This window comes from Dromiciops gliroides, chromosome 1 (genome assembly GCF_019393635.1).
Source record: "Dromiciops gliroides isolate mDroGli1 chromosome 1, mDroGli1.pri, whole genome shotgun sequence".
NCBI classification, from domain to species: domain Eukaryota; kingdom Metazoa; phylum Chordata; class Mammalia; order Microbiotheria; family Microbiotheriidae; genus Dromiciops; species Dromiciops gliroides.
In genome coordinates, this window is record NC_057861.1 from 414,331,065 (window position 1) to 414,351,462 (window position 20,398).

Here is a 20,398-nt window from a genome sequence, read left to right on the forward strand (position 1 = left end):
CCTTTGGAATAGAGTTTACTTTATATATAACTTGGACCATATAGGAATCAAACCCAGGAACTTGGACTTTTTCTGTACAATGTTCTCACTATATCATCTCGATGTACAAAGTCAATGCCTTGTTGTGTGTTTTATTTGCTAGTCTAACGTTTCATTACCAATGTGATTATAGCATTTGAGTTCTTCCTCATATTTCCTAGTTTACTGCTTTATCCATTACTGTTGGTCAGTCATGACCAACTCTTCATGACACCATGGACCATACTGTCCATGGAGTTTTCTGGCAAAGATACTGGAGTATTTTCTTCTCTAGTGGATTAAGGTAAACGGAGGTTAAGAGACTTGCCCAGTGTCACATAGCAAGTAAGTGCCTGAGACCAAATTTGAACTCAGGTCTTCCAGACTCCAGGCCCAGTGCTCTATCCATTAAGCCACCTAACTGCCTCCTAGGCAAAGGTCAAGTGACTTGCTCAAGGTTATACATTGAGTAAGTGTGTGAGACTGGATTGAAGTCAGGACTTCTGACTTCCAGTCCAGCATTCTAGTCACTGTGCCATCTAGCACTATATCAATTTGAAATGAATGACAAATCAATACAATATAGATATGATGATAAAGGTTTCCTAAAAAGTACTGATTACCTGATTCTCTAAAATGCAATCTACGGGCTCTTGCTTTACACAAGAACAAATTTCTGATACAAAACTAGGTTTGTGTTTCACCTTCCATGAAATTCTGATCTATTTTCTACCTACAAAATGCTCACAGTTTTCAACTCTGAGGAGAGAGAGATGAGATGAGTCATTTAACATTTGTTTTTCCTTGACACATTTTTAAAAATCTAGTTGTTAGGGGCACACATTTAGAAATTGCCTCTCATTATAAAGTGTTACCAAGATTGCTCAGTTCTTCCAGCCTTCTTCATGAATTTCTCCTTTTATAAACCTTGGAACCTTTCAGATTTTGGCAATAGAGGATTTTAATAGATTACACCCAATAAACCTTGCTCTCCCTCTCCCATCCCTGTTCTCTCTGCTTCTCCCTTTTTTCTTCCCTCCCCTTTTCCCTCCACCTCTCTTTTCTCCTTTTCCCTCTTCCCCTTTTCTTTTATCCCTCTCTCTTGCTTCCCACCTTACCCTCACACATAAAAGATTTTCCTTCAAAAACAAAATGTGCATACAGAGCAACTACAATGTCCTTTAGGGAAATTTTAGCTCAGATTGGTTGGCATGCATATGCCAATCTGCACACAGTGGAATTTTATTTCTTGTACAAGATCCTAACTGTATTCATAATCAAACATGCATATAAAAAGGTGATGAAATGGAATTATGCCTCCCTGGGGTCTCAATGGGCATATCATGAGCCAGGCACAGGAAAAACCTTAACAAGGTCAAGGAGCTTGTGGGAGTGGGGGGTGAAGATTCAGGAGGTATCTCCAGCTTCAAAGAGCTGTCTTCAGTCAAAAAACAAAATCAAAAACGTCTTCTACAATTTTATACTTTAAGGCTGATCGAGGGAACACTCTTTGGAACATTAAGGATCACCATCTTTCCTCTGCCTGTTTCCAACTCAGCATTCTCAGCTCAAAAAAGGTCAAAACTCCTACTCAAATAAAGCTCCCAATGTTCTATAATATTAGGATGATACCCATTGAAGGACAAGGAGAGTCAAGGTCTCTGTCCTTTCTCCTTATTGCTTTACCCTTGGATTTCTTTTCAGTTCCAAAAACTTTTACTTGCCAATCATCTTTCTTGTTTCTCTGAATCTTTTTCTTAAGGAGCTGGAGGACCATTTCCACTTTCTGTCTTCAATTCGGGTTTCCCTGAGTCAGCTCTTTATACAGTAGTTATTTTGATAGGGGATGCTGTCCTCCATAAAGTAAGTCCAGGTAGAAGCAGAAAAAACCTATCCAATCTCAGGGATTGTCATTTCTTCAGAAAAATCACATAGGTGGATCTCCTCAACCTTCAACTTTTGCCCTGGTGATCTCTGCCCCCATGGAGACAGCAAAGTAGCTGGAATGCAACAAGATCTCAGCTAGTTCATTTACAGCCACAATAAATAACTGGATGCCATGTTCTGGTGAGCTCTAAAGTGTCTCTACCTCTAAGAGTTTCCCGAAATTTAGATTATTAGTCAAGTCCATCATGTCTACCATCTCTCAAGCAGGTGCCCTTCTCTCCTCTGACATTGCTAATCACCTTAGACTATTACAACAGCCTGTTTGTTGGTTCCTGGTTGGATTGTCTCCTCCCCAGCTCCAGTCAATATTTCACTCAGATATCAAATTGAACTTCCTTAAGCACAAATCTGACTTCCACACACCCATTCAATGAACTCCAGTTGCCTCTATTACCACCAGGATCAAATATAAAATCCTCTGTTTTATTTTTAAAGTCCTTCAAAACCTGGTGCCTTCCAGTGTTCTCATACCCTACTCCTTTCAACATACTCTTTTATCCAGTAACACCGGACTCCTTGCTGTTCCTCCTGCAATATATTCTATCTCCTAATTCCTAGCATTTTGCCAGCTGTCTCACATGCCTGGAATTCTCTCCCTCTTCATCTCTGCCTCCCAACTTCCTCCAAGTCTGAGCTAACATCCCACATTCTGGAAGATGCCTTTCTCCCAGTACTCCTCAACTTTAGAACCTTCCCCCTAAGATTATCTTCAATTTGCCCTGTCTATACCTTGTTTGTATATAGTTATTCAGACATTGTTTCTCCTATTAAATAGCTAACTCCTTCAGAACAGGGACTGTCATTTGCCTTTCTTTGTATCCCCAATACTTAGCAAAGCTCCTGACACATAGTTGACATTTAATAAATGCTTGTTGGCTGACTGATAATTTAATTAGTGAGTTTCTCCCTCATTTTTAGTCCATCTAATCATTTACAGGATCATAGATCTAGGGCTAGAAGGGACTTCTGGGGCCATTTAGTCCACCACTCTCCCCCCTTATAGAGGAGTAAATGGCACCTTAGGGAAGTTAAATAACTTACTCAAAGTCACACAGGTCATAAGTGTCAGAGGCAGGATTCTGTCCCACTGCCTCCATGGGAACTCACATTCAGATAGTACCTGAAAGGTTCCAACCTGAGAGGGTAGGTAGAATGACCCTCATTATATGTGATTTTATATTTTAATCCAGAAAGGTTAGGTGACTTGCCTGGGGTCACAAAGCTATCAAATTTCAGAGCTGGATAAGAATCCAGACTTTCTTACTCCAATTTCAGATCTCCCCATCAAAGTTCTCAGTGAAAAGTCTGAGGTTATGTCTGTTTGCCAAGGATGGAGTCAGAAAACTTAAAGACTGAGTGAGACCAATTCTCCGTAGTCTATTTACAACACTGCCAAAGTTGTGAGGACCCAGAAAGAAGGGTCCTGCTATTTGGCAGGATCTTACCACCTTAAGAAGCCCACAAGGAATGTGCATGAAACCATCCTTCAATCACATCTGATTCCACTAAGCACACAGATCAGATACTCCCTGAGTTTAATGGGCTACAGCATCAGTTAGTTATATGTCAGAGGCAAATATAAAAGAAAAGAAAGACTCACAACATCTTCATACTGAATCAATTACACTTTTTCATTGGGGAGAAAACTGAGGGAACAAAAATTCTTCATTCTGTCTTTTTTGGCAATGAAACACATTTCATTTGTGAATGATAGAAGTCTAAACCCATTCTGCAACTGGGAGAATATGCTAGCCCTCATATTTCTGTTGGGTTTAATTACTGTGTTACTTTATGAGAAGGATCTATGTATGTTCTTGTCAACACATGGAACTCCTGGGGTAGGAACTTCTTCCATCAACACAAATGGGAAAATGGTCTGTGACTGTGAGATAAATCCTAGGGACACACCTGAAAGACAGTGAGGTTAAGTGACTTGCCCAGCTTGTGGCAAAAGTATAAATTTAACTTAGGTCTTTCTGTCTCCAAAATCAAACCTATATTCACAATGCTTCTTCTCACGATAAAAGTTAGTGTATCATAAATTCATAGAATAGGCATTATGAATTTGAGAAGTAATAGATCCACAAATCAAGAACTTACTATGTGTCAGGCACTATACTAAAAATTAGGGATACAAATATAAAAATAAAACACTGCCTTCAGGAAGATTACATTCTATTGAGGGAGATACTATGCACATTTATAGGTATATACTAGACATACATATAAAATACGTTCAATGGGAAGGGGAAGGCACCAGTAACCAGTTAGGTCAAGAAAGACCTCCTGCAGTAGGTAGCACTTGAGCTGAGTCTTGAAGGAATACAGGAATTCCATGAATTGGAGGCAAAGATAAATGACATTCCACATATGGGGGATAGCCAATGCAAAGACAGGGGGACAGGAAATTGAGGAACAGGAAGTAGCCTAATATGGCTAGATTGTATAATATGGGGGGAATAGTGTGCAACATGGCTGGAAAGATAGGAAGGGGCCAAGTTGTAAGTAACTTTAAATGCCAGACAAAAGGATTTTTATTTAATGCTAGAAGTAACAGGGAACCACAGGAGTTTATTGATTAGGAGAGTGGCATGACCAAAATTATGTTTTAGGAAATTTACTTTGGCAATTGCTTGAAGGATAGATGGGAGGAAGGAGAGACTTGAAGCAAGGTCTCCAACAAGAAGGTTGTTGCAATAGTGTAGGCAAGCTTTGATGCGAGTCTGACCTAAGGTGATAGTCGTATGAGTGGAAAGAGATGTTATGAAGATAAAAACAATACGATTTGGCAAGTGATTGGATGTGTTGGCTGGGAAAGACTTCTCTTTAGAAGAGCAAAACAGGCCCTTTCCGTCTCCCCAGTCGCTGAGAGAGCGGCCCCTGCCGCCAGAGGTCGCCCCACCGCCACTATGTCGGCCCATCTGTAGTGGATGGTCCTTCAGAACTGCTCCAGGTTCATCGTCAAGCGCAACAAGCCGATGTACAGCACTGAGCCCAACAAACTCAAGGCCCGAAGCTCCTTCCACTACAACGGGCTGATCCACCGGAAGGTGGTGGGCATCCAGCCGGCTTCGGACAGCAACACAAAGGCATCACGGTGGTGCTGAAGTGGGGGGCAGGTCAGAGGAAGCCTGCCACCTGTGAGGATCACCATCAACAAAAATGCCCCGACCACACTCAGCAGCGTCCGGCACATTATTCGCAAGAACAAATAACGGAAAAATCTCTGCATGGCCGCTCTGCACTGGGCCAGTGCCATCCTACAGAGCCAGAATCCAGTGGTTGTGAGGAAGAATCGAGCCCTCCCACCCAAGAGCACTTAAGGTGCCAGACCTGCCTTTGGCTAATGAAGTCAAACTGCTCGACCTGTCTCTGCCACCAATCAATCAATCAATCAATAAAAATAAATAAATAATTTTTTTTTAAAATGAATGAGCAAAGGGGCGGCTAGGTGGCGCAGTGGATAAAGAACCGGCCTTGGATTCAGGAGTACCTGAGTTCAAATCCGGCCTCAGACACTTGACTTACTAGCTGTGTGACCCTGGGCAAGTCACTTAACCCCCATTGCCCAGCAAAAAAAAAAAAAAAAAAAAAATGAATGAGCAAAACATGGAAAACATGGAGGAAAAAGAAGGACTTCAATAGATAAGCAAGGGGACAATGCTCTAGGGCATGGGAAAAGGCACAGATTCAGGAAAAGGCAGGATGTGATTGAGAGGTGACTAGCTGTCCAGTTTGACCAAAATCTACTGTGCATGACAGGGAGTAATGGAAGGAAGAAAAAACAGGAAAGAAGGTTAGAGGTAGACCATGTACGTCTGAATCCTGGAGTTAAAAGTTTGTTTTTTATTCTAAAAGCAATGGGGAGTCACTGAAGGATTTTTAATCAGGGAAATGAAAGGTTCCAATTTGTACATTAATAATACTCCTTTGGCAACAAGGTAAAGGATGAATTGGAGAGGGAAGAGACTCATGCAGGGAGACAAATTAGTGATGATGATAGCTAGAATTCATACAGTGCTGTTAGGTTTGCAAAGCCCTTTGCAAATATTAGCTCATTTTATCTTCACAGCTGTGGGAGGTAAATGTTATCAGTAACCCTGTAATCTTGGGATCCTATATTAATGTAAGCTAGTATTATTTATGGTAGCAATAGTAAGAAAGGAAGTAGGAAATATGCATTTATTAAGCACCTACTATGTTCCAGGGTCATAAAGCTAATAAGTATCAGAAGCAGGATTTGAATTTAGGTCTTCCTTAGTCCCAATCTAGCACTCTATCAGCTACACCACTTAGCTGCCTCTGCCTATTATAGTAGCCCAGATGGGACATAATGAAGCTCAAAAATAAAATGCTATCACTGAGAAGAGAAAGGAGACAGATGCAAAAGATATTGCAGAAATATAATGAAGGACTTGGAAACTGATGGGATGTGGAGGGAAGTATTTAAGATGACTCAGAGATTATGAACCTTGTGACTGGAAGATGGATGGTGGTACCAATAATAGAAATAAGGAAGTTAAGAAAGGGGGAAGGGAGGAGATGAAATAAATTTGGGATACGTTGAATATGAGGTGCCACTCTGTGCTTAGCACAGTGCCTGGTACATAGTAAGTGCTTACTAAATGTTTACTGAAATGAATTGAAATGGAACTATCCAGCTGATCATTGGAAATGCAAAGCGAGAGAAGTTCAGCTTTAAATCAGATTTCTTTTTAAAGATTTCTTTAAATAAAATTTCTCTTTAAATATTTATTTAAGGAATCTTTTATTATGTATCTACAAAAATATAAGGCACTGTACTAAGTGTTGGGGATACAATAACAAGAATGAAACCTTCTGCCTTCAGAGATCTTGCATTCTACTGATAGGATATAGCTAGTACCCAAGCAAGCAAATAGAAGCTATTTGGAGGAGAGAAAGGGAAAGCTTCTGGGAGAACATGGTGCCTGAGTTCTACAAGTTATGCATTTGAAGAAAGAACATTTAAAAACCTTACAAAATTAGTAGAATCTTCCAGAGTTTATGTTCTATTCCAGTTATCATTCAAGACACTTGGATCAACTCCATGTAGACTATGATGAAGCATGAGATCAGTACTTTGTTGGGGGAATCTCCACATAATATAATATGCAGATGGGAGCAAGTACCTAGAAAATTTTAATGGCACTAGAGAATCTATTTTCTATTTGACTACCACTGGACACATTCTCCATGACATTGTCAAATACGTTCACCCTAGAAAGGCCAGCAAATCTTCTGAATTTCACATCTATGTGTTGCCTTGCATCTGATATCATCCACAAATGCTCTCCAGAGAATCTGGTCTATCTGACTCTCACACTAAGGTCTCTTTCTCCTTAACTTCCTTTCAGTTTTGTTACTGAAACATTGCTACTCATCATCTTCCACCATTCTTAATGTTTTGCAAATTATCTTGCAATAGTGATTCCCTTAGACTACTGTGGCAAGGTGATCAAGCATTTGCTGCCTGAGGCAGTTTCTATCTTGATTGGCCTCATTGTTGTGGCAACTGTTTTGCATGAGTTAAAAGTTCACAAAGCAATGAAAAATAGCAGAAACAATTAATGTCTTTATTTGTGTCCCTTTCTCACCTTTGAAACCAATCTCTTTAAACTGGGAGGCATGAACTACTATAATTCCATAGAAGAGCATCTCATTTTTTAATCTTTCTTCAAGTTTGTTATGCACAGGCAACTGATTTTGAAATGACTTTCAGGTAGATTTGGTCAATTTAATTTTTTTTTCTAATATTCCTTGTCATGTTCAATGCTTTCTGTGAGAAAATGGGTAGTTGGCTCCTCTCAATGACGATATAACCATCAATTATACTCCTCCAGACCTGTTTTTAGGACAAAGGTCTCAGATCCCCTCCTTCCCCTCTGGCTAACAAAATCACATGGTTCAAGGAGCCCTGGTCTCAATAAGGTCTGCTCCTGAGTTGTGTCCATATAAGGAAGAATAAAGTCCACTCCTGAGTTATGCCCATAAAAGGAAGAGGGATGGGAATACTGCTTTCCAATTAGCTAGTTTTTGCACGTAGATTATAACCCTTGAGTAATCGGACCAATGATGAAAAAGGGAAGGGTCCATTCGTGTTAGGGACTAGGGTTTAAAACAGGACCTATGATCCCCCTTTCTTTGCACCCACTAGCTGCACACTAGGGTACCTCCTGCTCATGAGAAGGAAATAAAAAAACCTTTGTCACATTACTGCTGAGTTCCTGAGAATTATTGAGGATTGTTTTTTCCTCACACTTTCCAACCATTCTCTTAAAGAAAGAGTTCATGACATGCAGTCAGGAGTTATTCCAAGTGGTCTATAAGCCTTGGATCTACTTCCTCATACATACATACATACATACATACATACATACATACATACATACATACATACATACATACATACTGTGATGAAATAATGGGATTTCGCAGATACTCAAAGACCCACCTGGAGATTAATCTGGACTGATTAAATCAAGTGACAGTGATTAACTGCTGATTAGCCTACTTCCAGTTAACTGGATTGTAATCACAATTTGAGAACACCTTCAGAACCAATGGATTTGGATGACGCAAACCAATCAGCTTGAAGCAGTGTGTAAGGACCACCTCTGTTCCAGACCTATAAAAAGCTTCCACAATCAGCTTGCTGGAGAGTTCCTGATTAAAGCAGGCTCATGGAGGAGGACTTCAGGAAGAACCCAATCAGTCTGGAACTCTAGGCTAGGTAGGACTTCTTTTTCTTAATTTTCTGAACTCCTTGTGAATACCTCTATGCTTTAATAAATGTTTAATGCCCAAAGACTGGTGCTGAAGCTTCTAATTTAAGGCGACCACAATTTAGATTTTAAACATCACCATACATACATACATACATACATACATATATGCATACATACATATATACACACACACACACATATATATGTATATATATATATATATATGTGTGTATATATATATATATTTGCAGGACAATGAGGGTTAAGTGACTTGCCCAGGGTCACACAGCTAGTATGTGTCAAGTGTCTAAGGCTGGATTTGAACTCAGGTCTTCCTGAATCCAAGGCAAGTGCTTTATCCACTGTACCACCTACCTGCCCCCACCCTAATATATTTTTTAACTTCATTACATAGTCATCACATAAAGATTTCTCCTTGTATCAACAATCCAAAAAATGTGTACTGATTATCCAAGATTCTTAATTCTTAAACTTTCTTCTACCTATTCTGCCAATCCACCACTGTCACTACAGAAGCATAAGGGAGATGCTCAAGACTCAAGGCTATTTTGTACTTTTATCTGCTTGATGGGTTGCCAAAGAACTTGAAGTTAACCTTCTGATTACAGTCTTCTTTGTATTTAGATAGGCTGGTCTTAGAGAGTAGACCAAGCTGGTTATCAGGCTCTTTTTTTTTTCAGCTTAGTAGAAACTTCCAATGTTTTTGTTCTGTTGGCATAGTGTCTGAGATTCCACGAACATCTCATTGCCATAGTGAGGCCTTGGAGAGGACTTCTGTGGATTTAGCCAAAATTCAAAGTAAATTTTGAAAGTGCAGTGCCCTAATAGATGGTAAGCACTATGAGAATGGATAATAATAATAATAATAACAATTAACAATAATAACTAACATTTACATAGTGTTTACTCAGCACTGTGCTAAGTGCTTTAAAATTAGCCTCTCATATAATCCTCATAACAACCCTAGAAGGTGGGTGCTGTTATTATCCTTACTTTACATATTGAGGAAAATGAAGCAAACAGAAGTTAAATGACTTGCTCAAGGTCACAGAGCAAGTAAGTGTCTAAGGGCAGATTTGAACTCAGGTCTTCCTGACTCCAGATGAAGAGCTCTAGTCATGCTTTATATCAATTATTTTATCTCTAGTAGTATCTAGTTAATTGTGTAGTATAATGGACAGAGGACTGGTCTCAGACTCAGAAAGACCTGAGTTTGAATTCTCCCTCTGATACACACTGTTCCCATTGGCCCCAGGCAACTTTGTGACTATAAGAGATGCCCATCTGTGATAAGAGAGGGAGTCTCTTCTCGACAGAAATAAGAGTAAAAGCTCGGCATCTACTGTGTTCTGAGCACAATGCTCTAATGAATGCATTTCATCTGTGTGGAATTTCTGTCCATCAGTGCAGACCACAACAACCCACCCATGCCTTATCCCATGAGATTCGCATCCATCTTCTATAAATCGTCCACAGAGGAGCTACTCAGCAGGCTGGAGGCCTTTTTACTCCTTGTAGGTACCAGGGAAGCACACTTATCTATGTCCCTTAATCTTGCCTCATAATTAATTCATCTCCTTGTGTAATCATACATATGGTAAATGATATCTCTAATATCCCTTCTTACACATGGATTATAAATTGAAATATGTTGCAACCCACTTACACCCACCATGTATCCTTCCACTGATTTTTTTAGTCACCTCCAACTTTATTTCTTTGAATATTCTCATGTTCCAAGATTCACAACCATATAGCATCACTGAAAGGATACTTGATGTTAAATACATTGTCTTTAGAACTAAATTAAGACTGTTCTCTCTGACCTACCATTGCTCAGTACTCCAAGAAACCAAGTCATATACAAGGCATCCTAGAATGAGATCCAGACCACACCAAGAACATTGACCAAAGTTAAACTGGATACTGGAAAGCGGGGGCCCAGCTATCCTGTGTTTGTCTCACCTCCCAGTTACCCAAGGATTGCCAATCCATTTCAGAGCAAGCCTAGAGCATCCCAACCAACAATTCCTAGTTCATATAGGCTCATCAAAAGATAAACAAACAATTTTAATGGGATAACTACAAGACCAGCAAGTATCCATTATACCACAAGGGAGATACATTCTCCTCTCTTTTTTAAATGGTCAAGCTTATACATTAGAATTTCACAATATTCAATTCCCCTTTTTTGTTTTTGTTGTTCCTTTTATTTACATTATTGTAATCACTAGGAATATTATTTTCCTGGTTCAACTAATTCCACTCTGTATCAATACATACATATCTTCCACTGTTTCTCTATATTCATCATCATCATTTCTTAGAGAGTAACAATATCCCATTATACTTACATACCATAGTTTGTTTAATTAACTACTCCCCAATTCCAGATCAATTACATTTAGATACTTTACTGTGAAATATCAGCATGTGTGAAGAATCTTTTCAAGCCCTATTACCTTTGTCCTGAGGGTGGCAGAGTGAAATCTCTTCTCAGTATTTTCCAAGCAACTTAGTTGTTGTTGTTTTTGTTTTTGTTTTTCAGTTTTGTCTGACTCTTTTTGACCCCCATGTGAGGTTTTTTGGCAAACATACTAGAGTGGTTTGCCATTTCCTTCTCCAGCTCATTTTACACATGAGGAAATTGAAGCAAACAGGGTTAAGTGACTTGTCCAGGGTCACACTGCTAGTAAATGTCTAAGGCCAGATTTTCACTAGGGTCTTCCTGACTCCAGGACCAGTACTCTATGTGCCATCTAGCTGCCCTTATTTTCCAAGTAGCATTAGAGTCATGGAGTTCCCCCTCATAATTCCTTCATAAGAAAACAATAGCTTGGAAAAATATGAGAATATTTTGGCTCTCCCAGTGGGAATATCAACCACTGCCATGACTGGCTTGGTACCCAGTTCACACAGAGGCAAACAAGGGAGGTCACCCAAAGGCTCAGAACATCTAATGCTTGATATTATAGAGATGGCATGAAAATGGCATAAACATTGTCTCTTCCATGGAATAAACATTTTTATAAAATCTAAATCCCAAGAGAGGGTCATGCTTTTTTTAGTTTATTCAGGAGAATTCAATTTCAAAAGTTCATATTTTTAGGGAAACAAATAAACCAAGTTCCTAGACACATTCAGATTTCCCAGGAAAACATTCAAAAGAAAATCATGTCCAGGTCACTTAGCAAGAAAGTAGCAGCACAGCTCAGTGAATACTGGACAAGGCCAGTCCTACCCAAAAGTGAGCTAGGATCCTACACCTGGTCTGATTTCTGAAGAGATCTGAAAGGTTATTCTGTCTAAAATCTCCCCTATTGGCCAACAATCTTTAAAATTCTGACTATATCACTAGAATCAGTTTTTTTAGGTGAAGGTATTCCTCTCATAAAGTCCAGGTTAAAAATCATAGAACTAGACTTCCAGGGCAGAGCCAAGATGGTGGAGGAAAGGCAGTGGGCTCTCAAACTCACGACACAGTCACTCCAAAAAACATCCGAATAATGTCATAGGACAATGCCTGGAGCAGCAAAACCCACAGAAGAATGTGCTGAAATCATCTTCTAACCAAGAACAAGTTGGAAGATCAGAAGGAGGGAGCTGCTGTGCTGACACAGTACTGGAGCCCAATCCCACAGTCACCCTGACACAGATCCAGTCCCAGGAAGGCCTCACCAGAGAAAGAGACCCCCCCCCCCCCAGAGCTTCTGAATCAGCTGAAGTGCCAGTGTCATCTGGAACTAAGCTCACAGTCTGGTGAGAGGGCTGAGCCCTTGGCAGGGGGGAGATTACAGGACTCTATGCTGATGCTGAGGCAGAACTTGGGTTTTTCACCCCTGCTGGGAACCAGGAAGTAGGCCTGAGTAGCAGTGGCCCAGGTGGGGGAGGGACACAGGCTCGTTGGAGCTGATGACCACAACACACAAAGCTGGTTGATTAGCAAGTTGGTCTGGGGTCATCTATGGACAAGGGAACAGGGCAGATGAGTGAAGAACCTGCTCCTCCTTAAATCATACCACCTGGGACTTCTGAAGCTTGGAATAGTGCAGCCTGGAAACAGTGCCCCACTTTAAGGAGCTAAAAGTCAAGTAAAAGAAAGGCAAGATGAGCAGACAGACAGTGACAAGGAAGATCGAAGTGCACCCTCAGAGGAAGATGTCAATGTTAGGGCCTTTATATCTAAAGCTTCCAGGAAAAATATGAACTGGTCTCAGGCCATAGAGGTGCTCAAAAAGGACTTTGAAGATAAAGTTAGAGAGGTAGAGGAAAAAATGGAAAGATAAATGAGGGTGGTGCAGAAAAGACATGAGAAAAAAGTCAACAGCTTGAAAAGTCAAATGGAAAAGGAGATACAAAAGCTCTCTGAAGAAAATAATTGCCTAAGAATTAGGATTGAACAAATGGAAGATAGCGACTTTATGAGAAACCAAGAAACAATAAAGCAAATCCAAATGAATAAAAAAAATAGAGGGCAATGTGAAATATCCTCTGGGAAAAACTGCTGACCTGGAAAATAGGTCCAGGAGAGATAATTTGAAAATTATTGGTCTACCTGAAAACCATGATCAAGGAAAGAGCTTAGATATCATCTTCCAAGATATTCTCAGGGAATTCTGCCCTGAAATTCTAGAAGCAGAAGCTAAAATAGAAATTGAAAGAATCCACTGTTGCAAGCTGCCAAAAAGAAAGAATTCAAGTACTGTGGAGCCCTAGTCAGGATAGCGCATGATCTAGCAGCTTCTACATTAAAGGACTGGAGGGCATGGAATATGATATTACAGAGAGCAAAGGAATTAGGATTACAACCAAGAATCACCTACCCAGCAAAACTGACCATAATCTTTCAGAGGAAAAAATGGGACTTCAGTGAAAAAAGATGACTTTCAGGTATTCAGGATGAAAAGACCTGAACTGAATGGCAAATTTGACTTTCAAATACAATACCCTGGAGAACCATAAAAAATTGAAGTTGGGGGACACACCTAGGGTCGTGCAGTGGGTGACTGTCTTGTGTCTGAGGCCAGGTTTTGGCTAGGATCACCCTGGATCCAGGGGGGATGCTTTGTCCACTCTGTCACCTAGCTGTCCCATGATAATATCTTTAGGGTAAAATTGAGGGGTGAGAAGAATGCACTGAGGGAGGGGGAAGGGCAGAGGTGAAATCCTACATGAAAGAAACAGGAAAAGGCTTATGGAGTGGGGAAAGAAATGGGAGAGGAGCAGGGCAGTAAATGAATTTTACACTCATCAGAAAAGGCTCAAAGACCTTAAACTCATCAGAGTTGCCTCAAGGAGGGATTAACGTACACACCCAACTGGGTGGAGTAATCTATTTAATCTGGGCTGTAAATGAGCCTAACACTCATCAGAATTGGCTCAAGGAGGGAATAACATATACACTCAATTGGGTGGAGTAATCTCTCTAACCCTGCAGGAAAATGGGAGGGAAAGGGGATAAAAAGAGAGGGTCAAAAGAAGGAAGGGAAAATTGGGGGAGGGGACAGACAGAAGCAAATCACTTTTGAATAGGGATAGGATGAAAGAAGATGGATAATAGAATAAACATCATGGGGGAAGGGAATAGGATGGAATGGAAACAGTTAACAATAGTAATCATGAAAAAGAGAAAAGGGGGAAAAACTATACAAAAATATTTATAACTGGAGAGGCCATCTAGTCTTTCCCTATTATTTTGCAAATGATGAAACTCTCACCTAGGAAGATGACACAGGTCACAAGTGATTGTCAGAGATGACATTTGAACCTAGGTCCTCTAACTTCAGGGACAATGCTCTTTCCCCTGTACCATGCTGCCTTCTTCTAATAACTTTTTTCAGATGAGCTCTAATATCCCTTCTAAACTTAATATTTTAAGACTCTAAAACATAATGCAATTCTTTAAAAAAGAGTATTCCCAAATATACTTTTGAGAAAGTTATTTACATCTTTTATTAACTGATTTCCTAAACACTGGGTTTCACAGATGAAAATGGAGATATTAAAAGATACTTACTTGAAATGATGAGCAGGTAGAGTTCAGAGAAACCTGGAAGGACTTGCATGAACTGATGATGAGTGAGATGAGCAGGACCAGAAGAACATTATACACAGTATCATCAACATTATGTGTTGATCAATGGTGATAGACTAGATTCTTCTCACCAATCCAATGGAACAAGAAAGTTCCAAAGGACTCATGATGGAAAAGGCTCTCCAAATCCAGAAAAAAAAAAGGAACTGTGGAATATGGATGCTGATTGGACCATACTATTTCTTTTGTTTTTGGTGCTGTTGGTTTTCTGATTTGAGGTTTTCCCTTTGTGCTCTGACCCTTCTCGTATAACATGACTAATGCAGAAATATGTTAATGTTACTATGTATGTATAACCTATATCAGATTGCCTGCTGTCTAGGGGAGGGGGGAGGGAGTATAGGGAGGGAGAAAAATTTGAAATTGGAAATCTTATATAAACAAATGTTGAAACCTATTTCTACATGTAACTGGAAAATAATAAAATACTTTTATTTAAAAAATGTGTATAGCAACTCTTTGCAGTGGCTAAGAACTGAGAATCAAGGGAATGTCCATCAATTGAGGAATGATGGAAGAAGCTGTGGTATATGATTGTGGTGGAATGGTCTTGTGCTATAGGAAATGACAAACAGGATGATCCCAGAAAAACCTGGAAAGACTCATGAACTGATGTATAGTGAAGTGAGCACAGCTGGGAGAACATTGTGCATAGTGACAGCAGTATTGTTCAATGAGCAATTGTGAATGACTTAAGTACTCTCAGCAATGCAATGATCCAAGACAATCCCAAGGGACTAATGATGAAGCTTACTATCCACCCCCATAGAAAGAACTGATGGAAAGAGCACTTGTAGATTGTACATATATAACCTGGTTGCTGTCTTGTGGAGGGGGGAGGAAAGGGAGGGAGGGAGAAAAATTTGGAACTCTCTTATGAAAATGAATATTGAAAACTACCCTTATATGTAACTGGAAAAAATAAAAATATATATATATTTTAAAAATAGAACTAAAAGAAGAGCAAACCCATGAGTAGTGCTTCATACACTGGCAGGAAGGTTGATCAGATTAGCTTTCAGAGAGCAGGGCCTCAGGGAGTCAGACCTGGGAAAAGTAAATATTGAGGAATGGAAAGGAACTTCACTAGGGTTCCATATCATCTGATGGTCAAGGTTCTCTGACTTCTGATTCTGACATGCCCTAAGGCATTCAGTGTCATTGACAATCCAGCCTTAGGTAGTTCATCAAACAAGAAAACTCCCATAAAACACATGGGGAATATATTCACCAGTACAGGATGAAAGATGCCCAAACATGACAACCAGGACATTCCACTGTGGGAAGGTCCCATTTTACTTTACTCTCCTCCTTCCTAAGCAATTAGGAGAAAGTATGATCACTAGTACTCACCTTAAAAACCGGGGCACAACAGAGTTTCTAATCAGTAGTGATTTTTTAAAGTGCTATCAATCTGATCATGCAAGTGATAAAGTGATAAATGCCTCACTCTAGAGAAAAGCATTCAACAATGGGTATCAAACTCCAGAAAGACAAGCAGAGAGGCTTAGCAGAGTTACAACCAGAAGAACCCAGAGCTGAGGTGGGACCCAGAGTGGCAGTTTCTATGTCTAATAGAAAACTGGTCAGTGCTTTTAACTCACCTGTTTCTCAGTCCCCATGCTTGACCTGAATATTGACTCTATATCCCAATTTTCACAATAGGGGCAGCTAGGTGGCGCAGTGGATAGAGCACCGGCCCTGGAGTCAGGAGGACCTGAGTTCAAATCCGACCTCAGACACTTGATACTTACTAGCTGTGTGACCCTGGGTAAGTCACTTAACCCCAATTGCCTAAAAAAAAAAAAAAAAGAATATGGTTGCAGCCATTGAGTCAAGAATAGAAAGGGAAGGGGTGCTAGAGAAATAGGTGAGAATAAATCTCTAAGGGGACTTGGGGGGAGGTTGAGGGGAGGGGGGTTTTTTGTTACTTTGATAAACGTCTAATTCTACCTCTTGAAGCATTAACCCTTTTAGGTCACTAAATGAGATATTTGCTCACTGATTCTAGAAATCAGGAAGTGTTAAAACATGTCTTCTGAATTTGTTGTTGTTCAGTCAGGTCTGACTCTTTGTGACCCCATTTTGGGTTTTCTTGGTAGAGATATTGGAGTGGTTTGCCATTTCCTTCTCCAGCTCATTTGACAGATGAGGAACTGAGGCAAACAGGGTTAAGTGACTTGCCCAGGGTCGCAAAGCTAGTAAGTATCTGGTACTGGATTTAAACTCAAGGTGAGGAGTCTTCCTGACTCCAGGTCCAGTACTCTATCTACTGCACCACCTAGCTGCCTGACTTCTGAGTGGGCTAATGGAAAGATAGTATTGGTTCAGCAAAAGAAATGCTGGTTTGGGAGTTAAAGGATTTGGATTCAAATTATGGCTTTGGGAGGCTGCTAGGTGGCACAGTGGATAAAGGACTGGCCCTGGATTCAGGAGGACCTGAGCTCAAATCCAGCATCAGACACTTGACACTTACTAGCTGTGTGACCTGGGTAAGTCACTTAACCCTTATTGCGCCACAAAAAAATAAATTAAATAAAATAAAAAATAAAAAAAAATAAAACTTCTGGCTTTGTTAAGTCTGCTCGTATGATCTTGGGCAAGTTACTTCTCTTTGGGCCTCAACTGCCTCATCTGTTAAATGATGATGTTGGGCCAAATGGTCTTGAAGGATTTTTCCAGCTTTAAATCTGACCTATGAATGTGTACCTTCCTAGCAGTGGTGCCAAGACTGATCAAAAACATACCTGCGGGGGGCAGCTAGGTGGCGCAGTGGATAGAGCACTGGTTCTAGATTCAGGAGGACCTGAGTTCAAATCCGGCTTCAGACACTTAACACTTACTAGTTGTGTGACCCTGGGCAAGTCACTTAACCCCAACTGCCTCACCAAACAAACAAAAAAACCACAACCATAGCTGTGCTTGCTGTTCTAGACACAAAGGAGGCAAAATCCTCCCTAGAAACAGAGGAGATAAAAGTCTCCTTCAGCCCATTTCTCAAGAACCTCTACTCTAACCAGCCCCATACAGTATCCAAATGGAGAAGAAAATACTGTGCCTCAGGCTATTCACTCCTGAACCCAGAAGCCATTGCCACTCATTAAAATACATGAGCAGAGAAAAAAAAAAATACAGGAGCAGGGAATAGAATCTAGAGTGAGGATCTAAAGATCATATAACCCAATACCCTCATTTTACAGATCTGGAGTAATAAAGTGACTTTTTGCCCAAGGTTAGATGAAATTTAAGTCTCTGTTCCCTGACTTTAAGCCTGGTGCTTTTTTTTTTCCTTCAACAAACTCTTATTGATAGCTTTTGTTTTTACATCAGTTACATTTGTCAATGTCTCCCTCCTCCTCCTCCCAGAGAGCCAGCCTTTGTTTTAAAAAAAAAAAAAGAGGAGGGAAAAAACAGTTTATTAAAACTAACTCACATATACCAAAATTCTGGCATTGCATGTAAGGTTCCACACCTGTAATTCCCTACCTCTATGAAGAATAGATGGAGGAGAAGAACATGGCCCCCCTTTTTTTATGTCATGGAAACTAGTAGGGAAAAAACCTATATAACCTGGAGGAAGAGTCCCTCAAGAGATGTGTTAGTTCCATTCATAGGTCAGGCTGTTTTGGGGGGGAAATATGGGGAGGGAAGGATCTATGTCTGAATTTGTGTAGAATTTCAGCGCTTTCTGGTAGAGTCACTAAGACATCGCATAAGGAAAAGCAAAAGAGAAACATGGAATTTTCCCCTGCACCAGGTAAGTAAAAGGGCATGTTTTCATATGGGGGGTGGGGGAGGTTGAAAGTCAGCCTTCTCAGCTCTCCCTGGGATAGAGTGGGGGAGGGGAGGCAGCTGGGAGGGGGAGGTTTGGGATTGACTTAGCAGACAGGTTTTGTTATAGATTTTAAGAAGATGGTGATGGGGGGGGAGTGGAGGTGGTGGTAGTTTGGAGTTTTTGTTTTGGGTTTTTTTAATGGATGGAATCACAATCCAAGAAATTTCAACAGTGAGGTTCCACCCCCTCTTTTTTTTTCCTAAGGGATGTTGAAGCCAGGTTTAATTTTATGTCAGAAAAGAATTCCCCCCCCTGAGATTTTCCTGGCCACGGTTCAGTTCAGGATAATGTTTTCCAGTCCTGTTATCATGGAATCCCTGAAAAGTTTAAAGCTCAGGGAGTCTTCCCTCAGGGAGCAGCAGGGGGAGCTATTAGGGAAAAAAAAAATTGAGCAGAATTCCCTCGCACCGGGAAGGCCTTCTGAAAAGCAGCACACATTGTCTTCATATTTTAAGAGCCAGCATGCTGTTAGCAATGTAAAATGTGTACAAACTCTGGCAGGGTTTCTCCGTTTGAGTTGGCATGCAATGTGCCCAGTAAAAAGAACTCTGGAGTGAGAGAGCCTGGATTTGAATGATGGTTTTTAAGACAGTGTCTGCGTGACCTTGGGCAAAGTTACAATTTCTCTGGGACTCCATATCCTCACCTATGAAATAAGGGGCTTGAGATAGATGTTCTCCAAGCTCTCTTCCAGTTCTAAATCCTTTGCCATACCCTTTAATAATACTTTTGTTATTGTTGTTCAGTTGTTTCAGTGGTGTCTGACTCTTTATGACCCCATTTGGCATTTTCTTGGCAAAGATCCCAGAATAGTTTGCCATTTGCCAGTTCATTTGACAGATTAGGAAACTGAGGCAAGCAGGGTTAAGTGACTTGCCCAAGGTCACACAGCTAGTAAGTATCTGAGGCCGGATTTGAACTTAGGTCTTCCTGACTCCAGGCCCAAGTCTCTATCCACTGAGCCACCTGTGGTATAATGGTTATTTACACTAAAGTTGAAGCCAAGAAAACTGGGTTTGAATCTTGCATTTGATACTTCCCAGCTGTGTGACAGTTCAATTTCTTCTTTAAAAAAAAAAAGCAGTGATAATCATAGCTAGCAACTCTACCTAATGGTGAGGATCAGATGAGATAATGTATATGCTTTACAAACCTTAAAGGGCTGTTTAAAGGTCAACTAATATTATTAGTATTATTATTCCTGGTCAGGGAATGTCTTGGGTAGCTATTTGGAACAATGGAGAGAGCACTGAGCCTGGAGTCTGGAAGATCTGAGTTCAAATCTGGCCTCAGACACTTATGAGCTGGGTGATCCCGGGTGTCACTTAACCTCTATTTACCCCAGTTTCCTTGACTCGAGACAATAACATCACCTACCTATCAGGGTTGTTGTGAGAATCAAGTGAGATGTATTTTTAAAAGCACTTAGCATAGTAGCTGGCACACAGTAAGAGCTATGCAAATGCTTCGTTCCCTTTTTACACCTCCTTTCTGTAGAAGTAAGACATATCCTCCGAAGCTTACTATGACTTCGGAAAGTCATAGAACAGTCTGCAAGCAATCTGTTGAATTGTAATGAAGTTTTAGTCTTCTTTCCAGCTCCTCACCTACATACAAAGGTCATAGCTTCGGATAAACCACAAACTCATAAATTTAAAACTGAGTCAAGGTCATCTAGTCCAAACCTTTCATTTAGTGAATTTGGAAACTGAGGCACAGAAACATTAAGTGCTTTCT

General features: G+C 40.4%; 1 pseudogene; it reads left to right on the forward strand.

The window, feature by feature from the left end:
• The first annotated feature begins 4,874 nt into the window (after window positions 1–4,874).
• On the forward strand, window positions 4,875–5,288 carry LOC122736422 (annotated as a pseudogene).
• Window positions 5,289–20,398: the final 15,110 nt, after the last annotated feature.